The sequence below is a fragment of the Argiope bruennichi genome, chromosome X2 (genome assembly GCF_947563725.1).
Source record: "Argiope bruennichi chromosome X2, qqArgBrue1.1, whole genome shotgun sequence".
NCBI lineage: Eukaryota > Metazoa > Arthropoda > Arachnida > Araneae > Araneidae > Argiope > Argiope bruennichi.
In genome coordinates, this window is record NC_079163.1 from 77,535,809 (window position 1) to 77,557,804 (window position 21,996).

The window sequence follows — 21,996 nt, forward strand, 5'->3', positions numbered from 1 at the left end:
ACTTCGAAATTTATTATTTGTCCTTAGAAAAGTTTTCTTAACAAACAAGTAAAAATCCTCAAATATATTTCCTTAATCTCTTTTTGTGATGTGTAAGACATCTCGGTGCCTTATTTTTTTAGAATGCCCGCGAATTTCCTTAATATATGCAAATAATTTAATTATGATATATAATTTATAAATCGGACCTGAAACAGTATAATAACACTCTCCTTTCTTAACATGCGGTTAAAAATATCCCTCCTCCTTTAAGAAAGTGGACACTTCATGATATATATATATATATATATATATATATATATATATATATATATATATATATATATATATATATATATATATATATATATATATATATATATATATATATATATATATATATATAAGTAACTAATCTAAAGTAAAAAATAGTTTGAAAACGAAACAAAACAGTTTCGAAATCACAACGAAAAATTATTTCCTATTCAAACTAAAACCAAAAAAGGAGCAGGAAAAAAACTTCATAGTATTTAGAGAGGGCAACTGCAGCTACTTCTAAAACACAGATGAATTGATACAAAAGTATTAAAATCAAGTTAATAGGAAAATCAAAAAAACCAAATAAAAATTAAACCAAATAAAAATTAAACCAAATAAAAAAATATAAAAAAGAATCCGGCCTGAAGACTTTTTCAAGGATCACCCTCAGGCAGGGATTCAAAGAAAGGGATTTTTTCTGTGAAGGAAATGCAAACAATAGTCTAATAATGATTCCTCGTGACCCGAAAATCCTCTGAAATTAGGCCCAAGAAATTTGGGCCTAATTTGAATCCCTGCCTGAGGGTGACCCTTGAAAAAGTCTTCAGGACGGATTCTTTTTTATATTTTTGTATTTGGTTTTTTTGATTTTCTTATTAACTTGATTTTAATACTTTTGTATATATATATATATATATATATATATATATATATATATATATATATATATATATATATATATATATATATATATATATATATATATATAATAAAACTTATTTTGGTATTCTCCATCCATATGATTTTGCTGGAGATTATTTCATTTCTTTAATCTTTATAATGATTTATAAGGAGAAAAATATTGCAACATTATGCTTCAAACAAGGTAAGAATATTCATGTGGTCATTGTTTGAAATTAAATAAATTTGATACATTTTACTAAAATTTGATACTTTTTATTAATTACTTCTTTACTAAATTTGATACTTTTTACATAATTATGTATGCCAGGAAGGGAAGCGACTTTTCCATAGTTTCGAGATATTAACATAATATTATTTTTAAGTATGTAAGTGTTTTACTTTTATCAATAAGAAATGAGAAATATTTGAAACATGACAGATCAATCGTCTCATTTAAGATATCAAGCAATTTTAATGTTTCGAAGTACTAAATGTAAAAATTGATTTATAATCGAGAGAAAACAATTCTGCATATTTTATAGTTCTATTTTAAAAATACTTTTCTTTTTTAGCTAACTTGCAATGCTACTTTTTTCTACAACAGTAGCAAACCATCTAAATAAATCAGTTTTTTTTACAATAGTGCTGTGAAAAAAAACTGATATATTTAAAGGGTTTGAGTTTAGAATTACCACTGAGGTTTAAAACTGTAATATATTTCGATAGGTTCAAAGGACCTTAGAGAAAACTGAAATTGAATGTTTTAATAAAGTGGTAAGTTTTTATATGCGGTCATGAATTAACAGTTTACTATATTGTTATATTAATTTCGTATTATTCCATCGCAAATTTGGTGTACCATGGCGAGACCTGAAACTTGTTAACTTAATGCCGTTAAACTGCGTCAACCATCAAAAACCTATAAATTTCTAATAGCAAATCGTTTTTAACATCCATTTAAGAATCACATGTATCATATATGGAAACATTGCGTAATTTGTATTTATTTTTTAATCCTATAATAAATATTTTGGCTCTATTTTGAAGTAATAACAGTATTTTTATAGATCCATTAAAAAAAAATCTCTAAAGGAATATGACGCTAGGTATCCATATTTAAATTAAAATCATTACTTTGAATATACTGAAAAAAAAGAAAATCTGAGTACCTTGTCTTAAGAACAATATTAATTCATCAGAAAAGAAGATCGCAGATGTCGTAAATAGGATTATCCACTATAGAAAAATGAGTAAGTGCCTTGCTCCCTCCACAACAACTGGCCCTAAAGGGCTCCCGAACATACCATTCTTTTTTATTATTTATCCAAATAATGGTAGATATCATAGACCTGTAGGTATTTCAGCTAAGAAAAGAGTATTAGTAGATACGAAAGAATCCAGAAAAAAGCTACGCTACGAAATCAAGCCCTCGCTTCGAAGATGCATTTATTTTATGTGTATGTCCATTCTATTTCCGGCAAATAAAAATTATGCCTTACTTTTATAACGCAGGACATTTGGTGGCGGAGGGTTGGTCCAGTGTATGCATTTATTTTATGAGTGTGCACACGCGAGATTGAATTGCCGCAATTGTATCTAATAAAGAAAAGCTGACCTTCTCCGTCCACTCTGCAATAGCGAAGATGGAACAGTTCAATCCAAAACTTCTTGGGATGATATGGAGAAGGAAAGAGCAAAAACATGCTTTCTCAACGATTACATTGCATTCTCTTCGATCTCTGTCTCTCATAGGCCTCCTCTTCCCCGGGAGGCGCCTCCCTTCACTGAACAATGCCTTAAACCCTGTTATTTTCTCTCCAAGACCAACAGCTCTCAAAGAATTCCTGAATAACAATGGAGAAAGAGAGAGCCAGTTTTCCGCAGGGCTATTTTTTCGATCCACTGCGGTCAGGATTAAACCGTTCCTTATGTTTGTGAAAGGAGTCTTATTATTCACGATAGATATTGCCTCTTCCTCAAACTATACCATCACGGAAAAGGAATGCAAAATTTTTCCGTAAAGCTGTCTTTATATGGTAATCTAAATGTGTGTGAATATGTTTATATAACTAACAAAAAATCAATCAGCTGAAAGATTCTCTCTCTCTCTCTCTCTCTCTCTATATATATATATATATATATATATATATATATATATATGCATAAAAGAAACATGATATAAATTTTTATTTATATATTATGTTTCTTTTGTGTGAGTGATAATGTATATAATGAAACCAAAAGAAATAAGTTGATTTTTATTTCGACGATAAGCTGAGTCAAAGAGAATATTAAAAGTATTAGAAGCACACAAAAATTTGATCAAATAAAAAAAGATGAAATTAGAGAAAGGATCCTATGAAATATTACTCGCTAAGAAGAGAAATATGTCCCAATATTAAAATTGAAGTGCTCTTTTTCTAAATAAATCCTCAACTAGTTGATATAAAATGAAGTTCATTTATCCCTTTCAGATCAGCGGGCTCAAACTTTAAATAATCATAGATAAAATCAAAGATTTTTTTAAAATATATAAATAAAAACAGATACATAACTCTAAAAACTTAAGAAAAGAAGGGTAAAAGAAAAGTTTTACTTCCTGTATGGCTGCTCGTACAGTGCTTTCATTAAATATGTATGCTTTTAAAAGAGGGAAATACTAATTAATTAAATGTTTATATTATATCCTAGGAGGTAGAGTGCAATATTTTGATCAATTTTTTACTGTCTTTTCACGAATTATCTCTAGCTTGTTATAATGGCTTGGTAATAAGGTTTTGGCTTCTAGACTTGATGGGCCCGATTCCACTAAATATCTGATTTATGTGCGTTTTTTAGAAAAAGGGTTGTACTTGCTATTTTTGAACAGTTTTTTTTTTAATTTTTTACTTTGGGCAAAATTTAAAAGATGTATGATTCAATTTCTATTAAGGTAATTTTTTTTAATTGATTGTATTCCATTTACAAAGGGAGTATTAATGTTTTTCTTCATGTCTTTGCTAGTATTTCAAGATACTATATGATGCTGCATTTTGGAAGTAGATTGAAATTTAAGATAAGCACCTATTTAAAAAAAATATTTATTTGCAATTCAATTAAAAACCAAAAACAGTAATCCTTATAATTATAGGAAATTTTGACATTTTTAACATTTTAAACAATAAATTAGTTTTTTTTTCTTTTCATAAATAGAATTATTTAAGATATTATTTTTAAAAAGCATACAAGCCTAGTGTATTATTACACTGAATCAGCTGATTTGTTTTAATCCAAATATAACATTCCATGTAAATTTTGTTGCACTTTGGAATATTCTAAGGTATAACATGTTATTCATTCCAAAATATAATAAAGTCGAAATATAAAGTAAAACACTGTTTGAGATTCACAGCACAGTAGAACTGTACCTATCTTTACAAAAAGCATATTCCAAAATTGTAATTCACGCCTAAAATGCTAATAACAATAGTAAAAGCATAGAAATCAAGATGGTGATGATAAAAAATTTATTAATCATAATTAATTTTTCTTAAAAGTAACAGCAAAACATGATAACAATCTCATTCTTCCTAAACTGCTGTATGATAATTAGACAAATAATTATATATTAATTGGCCTTTCATACACTAAATGAATGAAGAATGCAGTTTATCCTAAAGTACAACACCTTCCCCTACGTTAAATCTGACATTGAGAGTCAATGATCCTGTTGCTGGTGAGATGCGGAGATTTTAAAAGGGAGAGGCTGGATCGTTGGTCTTTCTCATCATCTGAACATTCCTCAAAACTTCAGGGGTTTCTCGAAAGAATCCTTGTCTTGCCTCAGAACCGAAATTCCTATAACCAAAACAACAACCAAAATAAAATATCAGTAACTGAATTAAGACTTTAAAAACAAAGATTTAACTCCATTTACGGCTACGTAACACTTATCAAATGAATGCCAACACCGAAAAAGAAAAGAGAAAATGAAATTTAGTAAGTATATTTTCTAGACTGAAATGTGGCAGATTTATGAATTTTCAAACACGAAGATTCTTTTTTGCTTTCCAGTTCTAATTCGAAATACCAATTCAGTTTATATTTGACGCAAAGAATTACAAACGAATAGGTATGAAATATAGATTTAACTGCTTTGTTTAGCTTAAAAATAATGTTACATAATTGCCAAATTGTCTTTGAGTTGCAATGGGTAAGAAGAAGCAGAAGTTGTTAAACAATGTTAACAGCAAGTTGATATTGTTTAACAAGTAAATTAACGTCATTTTATTATCAATTATGTAAATAGAGGACCGATAGCATAAGTAATATTCACTGACAATACATGCATTTTCATTGATTAAAAAAGATTCGAAAGAATAATGAGTTGTTGAAAAAAAAAAAAGAATTTCTGTAAAAATAGTTTGACTTAAGGAATTTAAAATCGAAAATTGGATGCTTTTGCAGTAATAAAACTGGGTCCTTATTTATTTTTACTTGTTATCTAGTTAATAGAAAGTAACTATAAAATGTAGTTTGCAGTTATTTGTTATGTAGTGACCTTAGTTTGGTAATAGCAAATATTTAGATATTCAAACAGAATTTCTGCTATACAAGCTGATTAAATAATTTGCATCATTTTGCTTTTCATTTAGTACATTTGGTATGTTTATAATTAAATCTTAAGCAATACAGCATGAGCGAATAAAGTTTGATTTTCAAAGGCCAATCTTCTACTAACCAATTTAAATAAAGCGATTGGCTAAATCACGAACAGAAGTGATTACAATTCCATTTCAAAAATCCGGAAAATAACCATTTAGAAAAATTTAAAAGATTTTTCAGATTTATTTTCCCCGAATTCATAAAGTGAAGATTATCTTCTGGTAATTGTTATGTTTTTAGACTGTGATGTAGCAAAAATAAATGGTGCCCTACGTGTATGGTTTTCTTAACCCTCCAATTTGGAATAGTGACCTAAACGCATTAATGTTTTGTTTCCTCTGAGACTGGGACCGAGGCATCTATACCACCCTTGCCACTGCCTTCAGACATTCAGTATGATCAGCAATATATTCTAATGGAAGCTAATTGTTTATTTAACCGATCAAACAGTAAAATAGATATTCATACTATTAAACACTGGAAATGAGAAATTGTTAACAAGAAAATGATAGTTCCTTAAATGTAAAGAAATTCTGAAAACTACACAGTTATCCAATAATTTTTTCCTAAAATCTTTGCCATTACAAAAGATATTTGCTAATCCAAACACTTCAATGACAATTATATTTAATAAAATTAAATAATGTTTCGTAATTTTTATAGCATTTTCGATACCGAAATTCAAGTACATTCTGCCTAATGTTATCACATCGAAGGTAACATAAGAATAATTAATTTTTGAACGATGTATTAAACCTTGAATGGTATAATTTTTCTGAATAAGAACCTAAAAAAGACAATAACTCTGCTTTTCACAAATCAAGAAATACAGAATTTGAAAGAGTAAAGAATTGCAATTATACCCAAACAACAGCTGAAGATGACAAAATTGAATTGATAAGTAACAATTCATTCCAACGCATTATTTTAAATATTTTTTTTTACATTATTAAGCCAAATTAGTTAGGTAGAAAGTGCCATTTGAATGCACTAATTCTTTCAATAACGCTTAATAAACTATTTCCTCTTCTTTTTCTAACTTTAAATAATTAAATTTTCATCATCGAACGTATTAAAAAAAATTTTAAGTTTCCGTTTTGATTTTCTTAAAAGGATTTTTTTTAAAGATTTCCCACAAGCTATTTGTTAAAAAAGAAATACTATGAAGTTACTTAAAGAGCACGTTCCCTGAAAAAACGATTTCCAGAATGTAAAGAATTTTCTAAATCAATATGTTAACAACTTTCAAACGCTAGTAATTTGTAATACTTGCATAATAACTAAAATAACACGAAAGGTACCAATACATGATTATGAGACCATAAAATTTTAACTTCAATTTTTGCCTACACCTATATCATAAACCATTATATCCTTTTATTACTTACTTACCCAAATGTTTTAAAATGTCTAAAACATTGTCCCGTTTCAGATATTTTTCAAATCAATTTATGAAGAATCAAAGTTCAAAATAGTATTATTTTTTAAATAATCTTTTCCATATCCCCGAAAGATGTAAGGCTTGTTCAATTTTATACACCCTAAAACATGTAGCAGAAAATATTCAGCCGTCCTCTAGTACCATCAATTGATCATTATCTGTACAACGGACTCCTCTGCTACAGACAAGGTAGCTCTATCGTTATCTGCGCGCTGGGAAAATGATATAACTCATCCTTCAGTAGGCCTCGTATGTTATCCCCTGCCTCTCTTCCCTTTAATGAATGATGAGCAAATAACTAGCTAATCGGAAGCCTTAAATCTTATAGAAAAATTAGGAGACATCATACTGATAACATTAAATTATAGGAGGTGTCAAATTCTTAGATGACGGTCAGGATTGCGTCCGTTGCGCATGCTCTTTTGGATCGATTAAGACAACTTTGCACATCCTCCACGTAAAGACCGTAAAAAGATGTCAAAAAAGAAGTGGCGGAGAGGGGAAGGGGTATTTGAGTGCACCTTTTTCCTTTCAAGTTTGCCGTCCACTAGGCCATTTCTTTTTATTTATTGGTCGATGATCAAAAGAAGGAAGTATTTATAATTTTGTTGATAAAAAGAGAATTTAGATTATTTGGTATAAGGAGACTTGTCTTGCAACGAATTATTGGATAATGTTAAATAACAATATATCATTTTTAAAGAAAGCATTAGAAATTTAGAAAATATGTGTTACGTTTATTTCATCGGTTTTTTGTTTAAGAGGGTTTTTTCCCAAAATTTATAATTTGTGATTCACACACTAATTCAATACATTTTTGTTGTTGCAAAGTATATGTTTATGTTAATATTTAACATTATGAAACTCTTCAAATTTTAAAATGCTACATGGAAACAATTCTATTAAAGAAGTCTTTAATTAAGAAGAGTTTATAATTTTGTTAATAAAGATACAATTTGATTATTTGTTATATATTGACTTGTCACAAAATAAATTTTAGAATGTGTATAATATAGCAATATATCATTTTTTTAAAAAAATAAAAATACATTATAAATGGTGTGCTTCATTTATTTTATCAGCTTATTATTTGACAACTTTCTTTTGGATGATTCCTGTCTAATAAACATATTAATTTAAATATATTTTTATAGTTTTAAAAAATATACTTATATACATATGACTTCATCTTCGCTTATTCAGATTAAATCAAACAATGTGGCTTTATTGAATGCAAAAACATTTTTAAAGACAGTTTTATTTCTTAGTTCAACTTTACTTAAAAATATTTTCAAAACTAAATTTTTATTCAATATTTATTTAAAGTATCCGAAAATCAATTTTTAATATAATGTAACATTTTCAAACATGTGTAAGATAATATTTCATTTACAGCACGTAATTTATTAAATCTGGATTTCAAACATATCGGGGTTTTCTTACTATTTTATGCTATTGGTAGGCTTCGAATTTTGCAATAAAATTTAAATCTTAATTTGTTTTTTAAGTTGGGTTTTTTCTTGCAATATCAAAGCTGAATGATATTTTAGTCATGATTGCACTAAACTGTTTTTTAATTATTTTAATTCCTTAATACTTAGAAACAAATCAAATGTCAATTTCTATTGAAGAATAAAGATAACAGAACAAAGAAATATCTTGCGAAAATTGACTTTAATTTCACGCTTAAAAGAAAAGAAATTATGGTGATAATTTAATTTCTATACTTCAATATTATTTATGCCTATTGATTAATTACCCACTAATCATCACAGTAAAGAAATTAAAGCTGTAAGAACCGCACAACTAAGCTATAATATATTTTTTATTAGAAAAATGTTTAATTAATCTAAAATAAAATATTGCAGCATGTTGAATTGACTAAAAATTAAAATGAGCTAAACATGCTAACGAATTCATAGATAATTTCCTGAAAGAAAATCAAAGGACTATGTAGCAGAAGTCAAAGTGTTTTCAAACAAAGTATAGTACATCTACAAAGTATGGTAGATCTTAGGTGAATTTTTTTAAATTTAAATTGTTCTATATCTATAGTGGAAATTTTAAGAAATTTTTACACTTACTAAATTATCGGTAATAATAAGTTATTTTAATATTTTCATAATTTAATCGTCTAATTTAAAGAAATTTAAATTCCATACAAGTGACGCCATCTGCAAGGGAATGTGAGAATAAATCGCTTTCAATAATCTATATTATTTATTTTGTTAAAATGAAATATAAGTTAAAGGCCAAAAAGTTGAAATCATTTTAATAAATATGTTTGATATTAACACAGATACAAAAGTGTGGTTTTGAAATAAAGTTTTATACATTTATCGATTTGTTAATCACAAAAAGCAAGTCAATGCCTCAATAAAATATAGTGCAGAATAAGTTATTCCTAAAAGTGTGAATTAAAAGTTATATCGAGCATTATTAAGAAATGTTTATGTTTTATTTAAATCTGAAAGATCTTCTGCTACATTAATTGTTTAAGCTGGAATGGCATATGTGAAGTCCACAGTTTCAAATATTCTGAAACTTTAGCCCTCAGGGCTTCCAGGTGTTTACACAGCTGTTCTCCTAGAATACTAAGTTAGCTCGCAATAGTTGGCAAACCTCTTCAAAACGCGGCGTTTATTTAGCAAATCAATAAATCAACTCAACTAATCATTTTCATTCATGAACAAATCAAGTGGATTTTTTTTTATAATTCATCAATTTACACTCTCATGAAATGAAATTCCAATTATTTGAATTATAACTTCTTTCTTTCTTCAACCTTACTTTCAACTTTGCAAATTTTTGTAATTACCTTTCTTTATTTGACTGCGTGGTGGCAACCTGGTGACATATGCAACGGTTTAAGAATGACTGAGTGTCTTAGGTTCAAGTCCCGCTTTTACGAAAGATTTTCAGTGCGCAGTACTGAAACAAGTGATACCCTTCCTAGGAGAAAGCACAATAAATTAAAAAAAATGCCTTAGAGGTATAATCACTATACAACATTTATTGAATATTAACATGTGTGACCGCAAGTTTTAGAGTCCACATTTACTAGCTATCAACTCTTCAAAATGATGGTCTGTGAATTAAGAAAATCATATTTTCAATTACTTATTTTGCATTCTATTATATTTCTTTATTAATCTTATCTAAAAGGTTAATTTCAGAAACTGAGAGCATACCAAGGTAATACGTGTTATTGTTTAATATCGTCTTTCATTAATGACGTCATTAAAATAACAAATGATGTGTAATTTACGAGTTAAGTATTAAGTATTTATGTCCCATTTTTAAGAACACTAGAATTATTTTGGGACGGATTTTGTAATTATGATTTTTTCTCAAACGAAGAGGACGACACCTCTCTTCCTTACCACACCTACGAGAGGACGTTTGAACCTCAGCTCCATATTTAATGTGAATTAGGCCCGCATACAAAGCTGCTCTTCAATGGAATGGGGTTTTGATGGGATGCTGTCATACCTTGAATTTGTTTGAATGGATTCAAAGATATACAAGACTACATTGAAATTCGCCAAATCAGAAGTGAAATACAAATTGCGATATCACTAGTAATAATATTCATACGCTTAAATAAAAAATATGACAAAAGATTTCAGTGGGTTTATTTATTTGAAAAATATATATCGCTTTTCAAAATCTAGAACAGTTATCAAAGTATTCTTTGCTGAAAATTAGGAAACAAAAAATATCTGACGATATTTATCTCCCTGCACGGATAATAATTCCAAATATATCAAAAAGTTGTGATGAGCTTGTATAATGTAACTACAAGACTTGGTATTAAAAATACAAATGTCTTTATAACGGACTGCAATCTCTAACTGAATTGAAGGCCAATGTTATGAAATTAATATTTAAGAAATTTTTTTTATTTATTATGCATGTTTAAGTAAAGAATTAATTTTTTTGTGCAATTTGTTTTTCTATAGTTTTGTCTGCTGGGCTGAATATATTTGTCTCTATATCTTTTCAGTTGTTACTTCTAGCGGAATATATTCTGAGTTTTGTTTCTTTAAATTTATAGAAAACAAAGTTTTAATTTTTATAAGCAGTTTCTTTCGAATCATGGTTTTTTTTATAATGTTTGGATCATGAAAACTTATTTGAACTTCTTTAAATATAAAAGTATTGATATCGAATGCAACAACTTGGCAGAAAGATACTTCTGCCTTACTTCGTGTTCCTTATCTGTAGCCAAATTTAATAAGGACGGATAAGGTAAACTTCCTAAATTTGAAAACAATTAAGTAGATATTTATAATTTCGTGTATTTAAAAACAATATTTAAAATATCATATAAAAATAGAAAAAATTTTTTTCTTCAGGCTGCCAAATTAATGACATCATACCAGATAAACAAGGGTTCTGAAAGTTTGGATCTAGACTGATAATAAGTCAAAGTGATACAGACTCAGTATCTACAGGGATATACAGAATTGAAATATTCTTTCTCTGTTTTGAGCTTACCGATCGTGCCATCGAGATCAAAGATCTTCACACCAGCATGGTGTGGAATTTTGTAGAAGTGAGTGCTCGCTTAAGTGATGCTTCTTCTCTTCTATTTAACATTTTTGATCGCAGATTAAAATTGTAAGTAGTATTTCAAAATAATATCTTGTATCATAAAAAAGGGCGTTAATCTAGATACAGGATTAGAAATTTATATGACCTGAAATTCCTTAGAGTCACAATCGTAAGCATTTGCATATAAATAAAGCAACTTCTTCAAAGGCAATTGCAAAGGTGCTTGATGTAAAATTGAATCGTTAGATTCCAATTTTCTATAACTGACAAATTCTTCATGTGGCACTTTATAGGTAGTTATATTAATCATTATTCATATATCAAAATTTTGAAGTGAATCCTAAAATAACTGTCGCATGGTTTCTAAAAAAGAAAGATTTTATTCTATCCGAAATAATTTAATCCTTTTTTATACTTTAAAGCACATGTTAAAAATATAAGATGCAAGGTGAATTTTGATAAGTATCCAGAGATTAATTTCTGTGCACATGCATAAAGAATCAAGATAGTTATATAAGGTCCATACAGTCAAAGTGCCTAACGAGAAACTGATTGAATAAAACAAAATCTTCCAAATAATAATAACAGAAATCTCATTGGCATTCAAGATATTTCCTCTTTTCATTGATGTGGATCGACACAATGCAGCGATTACCATCCCAGGATCGTTCATTTCATTGGTTCGAAGTGTGGAAGGAGCCCACTCCAGAGGCAAAATCAATCATCTCTTGGAAACGAGTCTTTGTTTATGCGAAATTTCGGAGTAGTGTCCTCTCAAAGGATAAAAAGTTATCAATATTCGTGACGCAGCCGAGTTTCTTAATGAGTCAAATGTGGGGCCTTCCCCAGTGGGACAACCTCGAGACAGCAAACTTGCTGAAGAAAAGTGACGGATGCTAGGAGGGAGGGACTTTAATGAATTAATGGAACCTAGATTTCGGTAATGATAGATTGCTGGGATGGAGCTTTGTTCGGAAAAGGAAGCGATAAGAAGGAATCTTGGGAATAGAGTTACGGACTGACAACACGTGTGAAGAAAGGACACGAGAAATATCCATTAGATTCCACTGTCTCGGAGGCTGGGATTTCTTCAGGTTCTGCTTTTTTTGCCCTTCCCTCTGAAGGCCTTGGGAATAATTGGGGCGGTTGCAAGTCGGTGTGAGTCTCGCTATAAAGTGCTTTCATTATCATCTATTTGCTAAGGGTTTCCATTTTTTAGAACTCTGTTGCTGTTTTGTGACGTACTTATTGGACAGGTTAAGTGAACAATTTATCAAGGCTCGAAATTATCTACTAACTGTTGTTAAGATTCTAGCAGCTAACGCAACAGGGATTACACCGGTTGGATAATGTTTCTTTGTAAACAAGCCTCTTCGTCTTCATTTAGGGCAATGAAGCCATAAATATAATGACATTAAAATGCTAAATATATATAATAGACATGCTACTTAGCATTTCAAATAATGTTCAAATCATCATTTGAAATTAAAGTGTAAAAAAAGATATGAGCGTTAAGAAGTACCAATATGATCTCAATTCAGAATAATTTTATCTGTAGTAAAAAGATTTTTCAAACTGATTAAGAAGAAATTTATTTTCAGAATTATATGAAAAGAAAACTGAAAGGAGTTATTTGTTTTTAAATATTTTATAATAAATGAATAATACGTCTAATGCATTAAAATATTATTCCTTTCAGAAATAATATTTTTCTATTTTATGCCAAATATTTAATTAGCACTTTAACTTTATAGATATTGTTATAAAAATACTTTATCATCTCTTTATTTTATATCTAAAACAATCAGCTACTTTAGAATGAGGTATAATTCTGCAAATGTGTCCCAGAAAAAAAATTGAAGATTTTTCTTATGTATTGGTTTTTATCTTCCTGATTTCTTTTTTTTAAAGAATAAAAGTGCAAATTTTAAGTTCCTTGTCAAAAATTTCTAGTTGGAAAATTAATTTAAAGTTTCAAGCATCCTTAAACAGAAAAGTATATCTTCCAGTGAAACAATGAGCATATTTTTTATGTTACGCTAACGATTTCTTTAAAATATAAGTTCTTACTTTTTTATATTGCAAGTATAAAATTTTCCGATAGTTAAGATGTCAACTTTGAAAAAGTAAATTAAAAACTTTTATAACTCTTAAAATACAAGAAAATTAATTGAATTTCTAATATGACAGAAAATCATTTTTGAGAAAAGTAAAATTAGAAAGTATTGAAACGTAAGATGACTGAAAAGAAATAATTGTTTTCATCGAATTACTACTGAGTAAAAATCCTTTGAAAATATTTATATTTACAAGTTTTTCAAAAGCTTTGTATTCACAAATTAGGAAATAAAAAGACATCTATCTTATACACTTCTAATTTATTTATTTTGAATTAAAATATTTAATTTCCCTCTTTTCTTAGTTTGAAATAAACCTACCATAACCTGATTACAATATATTATCAAATACGAACTACAATAAATCTAAATCAACATCTAAAATCTATAGAACAAGTATGTTGATGTTGAGGTAAGAAACATTTTGATTGGAATCCAGCATCGATTTGAAATGAACATACATTTCTCAAAACTCTTGTATCGGCATTAGAAATATTTCAAATGTATAATTTTTATTTAAAAATTATTTCATATGCTTTTTTTATATCTTACGCTGTTTCACTAATATTAAAAACTTAGCATACATAAGTGAATGTGTTTGTTTCCGTACTTGCTTTAAGATGCCCGAATTACCTTGTGGGATTTGTTTTTAAAATTACCAATGAATTTATATACAGTAACGTATTCCATTCTGATTTGAGTTTTAAAATATTTAAAATATTTCACTGTTCTATGTTTTCAAATATTTATTCATGTTTAATTTCTTCCACAACGGTTGCTTTTAACTTACTTTGGTTTCAAGTTTGTAACAATCTATTAATTAAAATTTTGGGGGATAAAAGAATTTCAAGTCGATAAAATTTGAATCTCTAGCTAATATTCTCAGTTCGTCACCTTTAAAATTACTCTGTTTAGCATATATTGTTCCAAAATTCAAATATCACAATACCCTTAAGATCTACTGACAAAATCATTGAAAACATCCGAAATCTGGAGCTAATGCTGTCCAGCTGAGTTTTACTATTTTAAAATTCTGAATTATTCTTATGGAAATTGTTTTGTGCGGAAATGATATATTACAAACAAAAACATCGAATGCTACAGGACAATGTAATTTTTAATTCTTCCAGGAAAAGAAGATAAACAGGCTGAAATGCAGTTTAAAATTCTTTGGAAAGAGACCATTGATCGTTATGGTTCAATATGCAAATATTGCAATCATATTAAAGTCTACAGACAAAATCATTGAAAATAATCAAAATCAACAATGATTGATGCTCAATTAAATTCCCTATCCTTCGCCTTTGTTTTTATTTTATCATTTTGAAGGATTCTTATGGAAAATCTTTTCCAGGGAAAGGGTATATTGCAAACAGCACCCTCGAATGCCACAGGGCAACCCCTGGAAGGAGGAAGAATGAATTATTAATTCTCCAAGAAAAAGCAGAAAGACAATTTTCAGCTGAAATGCTTTATAATATTCTTTTGAAGGAGAGCACAAACAATATTTAAGCGCATTGGTATGGGCTGTTATTGATAGCGCAGTTATTTAAAGGGAGAAAAAAAATGGAGCTCTTTCATTTTCTCATAAAGTAATGGAACATTTATATCTCTGAAACCTTTTCCCAATTCCATTTGGGGCAAAAAGGGACATGCAAGACTCCCCCCTCCTTCCCCCCTTCAATTTTAACTGCTTCGGTTTTCTTGCGGCGTTTTTTCTTCTTTCTCTTCTTCTTCTTCTTTCTCTACAATCTTAGTTTATTCTTTATTTATTTTGCTCCGCTTTGAAACTTTCTCTTCGTCTTTGTGTAGATGACATTATTTGGAGAGGAAATATATTGACGAAAAAAAATTGAAAAAAATGCATCAAAAGTAAAGATAGTGGCGACAGCAAGATGCTCTTTACCCTTAGGCATCCTGTCCAAGGAAATCAAGCGGATCATCATTTTTCCCCGCCACAGATTCCTTTCTCCAAGAAAAATATCTTTCTCTTTATATAATTCATTCTCCAGATATCTTCTGCCTCAAATTTCTTATAGCTACCGCTTCTTTATTTTTTCTACATTCTACTCTTTTCATTTGAATTAAGCTCATTTAATTAATATTTTTACACTGAAGACAAGAATTCCCTACACGAAACCGCTTCTTTCGCAGGAGGGAGAGGGGAGACGTCCTTTTGTTTATTTTTTTAATTGCGCCTTTTCATTGGCCGTAGTCTAGGTGAGAAGTACGATTGGAATCTAATTGGATGATAGAAATGATATTCATGTGGGGGTGCAATGTTTGGATTTCTATGAAAAAGAGATTCGGGCTCGTTAATTGCTTTTTTAATTTAGATTCGTCGCAGTACAGAATTAATCATCCCCCAAAAATGGAAATACTCGACAGATTGCACACTGCTTTAGTAGTTTTCTAGGGAAAAAATTATTATGGATTTTCTGAAGCAACATTTTTTAGTCTTTTTACTCACTTTAAAAATAAATTCATTGAAGTCTTCACTCAAACTGTTGATTATAATTCAATCAGCATTTGCGAAATCATACCATATTCGGAATAAACTTTATGAAATTAAAGATCTTTTCTGCGTGAGAACTATTAAAGATCTTTGCTAATTAAAGATCTTTCATCATTAAATCACAAAAGCATGAATTAAACTTAATCTTATGGACACATTTCTATTGAAATAATTATACTATATTTTAAAAATTAACTTGCATGGTATGTTATCAAACAATTAAAAATAGTTTGTTTGTTTTTTTAGCTAAATAGAAAATAACAAGTTTTGATTCAAGCAGATGATTATTTATTTTAAGAAATCAACCAGAATTTCTCACATTTTTCAGAAAATTTCTAATTTCCATCATAGATTTATTTATTTATTACTGAATTTAAACTTCGCTTTGTGCGTCACAAATCGAGGATTACAGAAATAAGTTCACCAAACAGTTAGGTAAAAATAATAAAGAATAAATTAAAAATTAATTATAATAAATGTAAATAACAATAAAGAAAAATATAATTGGAAAAAGGTGGTTAATAGGAAGACGACACGAAAACGTAATGACGAGTTATTATGAAAAATTCTGTCAACAATTTATACTGTAAACATCAATGCTTAAAAGGAAAAATAATTTAAAACAGAAATAAAAAAAATATATGAAATTAGAACTATTTGAAAAATGGATAAAATGGCTAAATTAATATATGTGAATTAATTGAGAGAAAAGGACTAAATAATACTATTTCAAAAATAATAAAAAAAAGAAGGATAAAAAGCTTCTGCACATTGGTTACCCAACTTAAAAAAATATTTTAGCTAAAGTAAAAGAATATATTTTATGTCATTTGAGGCAGTAAAAGTAATGCCAAAAAAGTTATGAAATCAAAATTTTTAAGAAGTAAACCGGTTATATTAGCCACATTTATTAACAAAATCTTGACATCTTAAATTATACAATTTAAAAATTCTTTGTTTTTTGACTAAAATTTATCGAATCACATTTGTTTAAAGTAAATGGAAATCATACAAAAATTGACTTCATAGAACAAGTATGATTTTTTGAAAAATTAGAATTTGTGTATCAAAGGAAAAATGTCCTTGTCATTTTTTATTAACTTAAAAATTTTACTTACCAGTGTTTAAAATGGGTTACATTATTTAAACAAACATTATGAAATGAATGTTTAATATTATATGAAACATTATTTAAAATAGGGTTACAATAAAATCCTTCATAAACTTGAAATAAAAATCATTTTATCATATTATTCATTCGAAATGACTTGCTCTGATTAAAATACTGAAATAAACCAGTGAAGCAAATTACACATGATCCAAAACTTTTAATGTAACAGATTAACCGACCATTGAATTACGATTTATTAAATCCACTTAACTCGTGGACTCCACTTTCGTTAATTTTATTTTTTAATTAACCCTAAAGGAAATAATCTAATGGGTTTAAACTGTTTATCTCAGGACTATTCCTAAGGACTTCCGTATCCAATGATGTTATTTTCAAATGTTTTGGTCAGTAAAGTTCATGACTTTGCCAGCTAAAACTTCATTATACTGAAACCACATTCTTATTAAATCCCATAAAGAAATAGACTCTTCCAATTTTTTAGATCACGGTCAAGATAAAACAGTTATATATTTTACTGACATTAAAATATCATAGAAAAAGAATGATCCAATTAAAATACTCTTCTCTGCTCCAGACCAAAGATTCCCGATAAATGTAGTTGGTGTACTATTTGATAATATGGTAAGAGAACTTTTTAGACAGTTTAGTTCTGTTGTATTAACGTCCCATTTTTTTAAAGCAACACTAGGGCTATTTTGGGACGGACCTCATAATTTTGAACCTAGGATAAGATGACGAGGAGGACTTTCAAGAGATAAAAAGGCAATCTTTGGCATATTAGCACTTACTATCATGCAAATTGACATAAATCGGTGATTAATTTACCAAAGATGAATTCCTATCTTGTTTATTTAAAATGAAATTACAAAAATCAAACAGTCACTCTTGTTTCCTGTAATTACTGTAGTACTGAGCTGCACTCACTTATTTATTACATATTTCTTTAATACTTTCCATACTTCAGATTTAGGCTCAAAAGAGGGTAGCTTTCTCAACGAAACAAATGAAAAAATATTATGAATAAAATTATACTTCAATCTCAATGTAGACACTATGAGATATATAGCAAAAAAAGTCTGTTATTCTCAAATAAAACAGTAATAGATTTTCACCCGTTTTATGGTTATTATTTAATTTGTTTATTAATTATAATGCTACCATTCGTGTGAAAATTTTATTAAATATAAAATGAAGCTTATTTGAATTTAAATGTAAAAATATTACTAAAAAATTATTTTAATTTTTAGAAATTCTACTGGTTTGTAAAAAAAATATCAGTAAATTGCCTTAACTTCCCTAAAATAAGTGACTGGTTCGACGGTATTTTTACCATAATACTCAGAGGCAACTATGTTTACCACTTCTAACTTGGTCATAATAATAAATAAGAAACATAATTACCACTCCTAATTTTATGCATTAATTTGCTAACTAGCAAAATGTTGATGTTTTCTGATTTTACAAGATCAGTTAATCTAAAATTTCCCCAAATTTTTTTGGAATATGTCCTAGAATTTTGTCCTATAATTGTTTAAATAAAATGACTAAAAATAAAGCATTTTCTAAGCAAATAATAAATTATTAAAAGTCCTGTCTAGACAGTAATAACACCTCCTCGTGTCAAAAAATCGAGAGAGACATAACCTTGTAATAATTTAACACATAATTTCAATTTACATAAGGCCCTGCAAAAGAAACACAACGAAATTCGGCTGTTAAAATTGTTTAAAATAACGATATTCAAAATTTCATTACTTGTTTAGTTTTAATAAAAAAAAGAGTGAAACTTTTGAAAATATTAGTGCGACTTGATGATAAAATGTGACTAAATTTGACTACCATGCTCGGAGGACTGCATAAAAATTTAGAATTTATAATTTTTCAAAATTGCATTTTTTGACTCAGACAAAAAAAAAAGCTTTCTTTATTTTATTTAAAACATTTTTTTTTAATTGCAAGTATATGCTTATCTCTAACAATTAGAAATGAACTAATTGGTCACGATTGGAGTGGATATCGCATATAAGATTATCGTATTTAGAATAATGTATTTCAGGTTGAAGCTAAAATTATTTAGATGTACATAAATAAGTAAATTGGAAAGGAACTATTTTTTATGTTAAAATATTAGAAGCTCAAAGTATTTCTCTTAATAGCATTCCGATAATATTTATTAAAACAATTTCTTAAAAAAAAATGTTTCAATAATTGATTCATGTGTCATTTATTTCTTTAAAAAACATAAATAAAATTACTGATTGTTGTTATTTAAATTGATATTTTAAATTAAAAAAATTAGCCTCTTTATAAAAAATCATAAAAATTTCATTATTTTTTTTACCACGATAAATATATGATTAAAAAAGATAATGACAAAATTTTGTATAGTAAATGCCAGGAAACTTCAAAAAGCATTTCAATTTCACGTATCTTATTAAAAATAAAGAGTCCCGAGACAATTTATATTTTGTTGAGAAACATAACATTAAAAAAAAAGCCAATTTTTAAATAAAGGCATTAACAGGATACTCATGATCACTTTCTTATGAACCTGTAACAGAACACCTAAGAGAATAAAAAGAACTTAGGATAACACCTATTAGAATAAAAACAGAAGTCACACAACATATATACAAGCATTAAAAGAAAACAAATGCACTTCATGCACAGTATGAATAAATTCTGGCAAAAATACGAAACAAATTCTGAGAGCAGAAATAGATGACAAAATTTTAAAAGGATCTTAATTAATTTTTAACTAATATTTTTCGTTTCGGTATCCTGAGTGCAAAACATTCAGTAAAATATGAGATTATCATTAAAATTATTAATAAATTAATTCAATAAAAGTGGACTGAATTGTATACAGTCAACAGTTAATTGTATTGATCTTTCTTAGATAAGATTATTTTTCTTCCAAACTAATCGTCGTGAAAAGTTAATTAAAACACTTCTTTAAAAAGTTTTACTTGTTATGGTTAATTAACTATGCAATGTTATGTCAATGATTGCTTATAAATATCAAATGTATATTTAACCCCCTAACTGCTCTGCTTTTTTTTTATTATTTTATTTGATGACAATTTCGCTTTCGAGAATGTCCTGTTACATATTCAATTAAAAATCCGTAGAATATTTAACGTGTTTATGAATTATGCGTTTTTGTTCAAATTATAGCATCTTTGGAAGATTTAATTTTAGATTATAAGTTTAAGTAAGTAGCAATAATTCGATGCCCATATAAAGCACGGATATGAATATTAAGGGATTAAATTCGATTTCTTATCTTTTGGGCTTAATATCGCACAATAGACTGCCACAATTAAAAATGTTGTTACCTTTATTTAGATGCAACGCATACTAAACTGATCTAAATAATTTTTACAAAGAGAGGATCGCAACTTATGAAAGAATTTATATGCAATATTCTGATAGAACAATATAAGCTGAATGCGGAAATCAAAGCATTTGTATAAAATAGACAAATTTTCAACACGTGTAAATCACGGTCTGCACTGCTGGGTAGTTCAGTCACGTTCAAATAATGATCAAAAACTATTTTATAGATTAAATCACACTAAGAAACAAAGATACACAAAATATATTTTAAAATGCTTATTTTTGCAAAATCGGCAACTGAAGATTATTATTTTGTAATGCGAGTCTGATGAGATTTTCATAGATAATAGTATATTATCCCTGCAACAGATATAAAAAAGAATTTTTTTAAAGTATTTTTAAAAACTTATGCAATTAGGATGCAACACTCATTTTATGGATTTAGTATTCCCTAATGAAAGCAGTACATGAGAATTGATATTTGTCATTCTGTCAACTACCTTCCATTGCACAGTAGACAACATTACAATGCGAAAATAAGTTTTGTTAACATGTAAATTCAAACGTTTTTCTGGCGAAATTGTAATCCAAACTGCAGTTGGGAGGTTGTTTCTTTATGACATAAGTACCTTATGCCCTTCAAATATATTTCCTCCAATATGTCAAAAAGATGATCAAAAAAAAAATCTAAAGAAGAATATTTACATAGAGAAAAGAAATATAGCAATACATAAGAAATTAACTGCAGAAATGAATCAATTTAATGCGAAATTCTTTGAAAAGAAATTTTTATTCACTGATAAGTAAAGGGAGAATAAATAATGGCATCTATTTTCTATACCCAACAAAATTTTTGAAATTCGGAATTCATGATACGGAAGTAATAAAAGACCATTAAAGATAACTAGGAAATTGATGGGAGTCGTTTTTATAAAAAATATTATTTGTGCGTAAGCTCTGAAAAAGATAATTTCATTTCTTTGCTTTTAAAAGAAAAGGTAATTCCATTTCTTGACATTTTTCTTTCTTTTCCTTTTCTTTCCAAATTTATAAAGTATCCGTGCCTCAGATAAAACAAAGCAAGGGGAACTTTTTTTGACGGAGGAGCAAAGTGAATGAGAGCACTTAAAAAAATCTATAGCTTTCATAAATGAGTTTGAAAGTAAAGGCAATCTTAAAATCAATAAATAGAAAAGTAGCCGCTATTTTCACTGGAATAATACAGGAAAAATGAGTCGACTTTTTATCACATTGTAACATTCATTGAAATGTACAAGCTTTATTTATTTTTTTAAAAAATCTCGTTGCAGAGGTGCGTTTACTTTAAATG

The 21,996-nt window shown here is 28.1% G+C and overlaps 2 long non-coding RNA genes across 3 annotated transcripts in view; one reads left to right on the forward strand and one right to left on the reverse strand.

The window, feature by feature from the left end:
• LOC129960906 (uncharacterized) overlaps window positions 1-21,996 on the forward strand; it is a 98,759-nt gene that overhangs the window by 73,423 nt on the left and 3,340 nt on the right. The gene's annotated exons all lie outside the window — the stretch shown is intronic.
• Window positions 4,468-21,996, reverse strand: part of LOC129960905 (uncharacterized) — a 516,162-nt gene continuing 498,633 nt past the window's right edge. The window contains exons 3-4 of one of the 2 annotated variants that reach the window (XR_008783718.1): window positions 9,825-9,958; window positions 4,468-4,758 (exon numbers count right to left, since the gene is read on the reverse strand). This is a non-coding gene — a long non-coding RNA (uncharacterized LOC129960905). The remainder of the gene's footprint in view (window positions 4,759-9,824; window positions 9,959-21,996) is intronic. The other variant, XR_008783719.1, reaches the window with a different exon arrangement.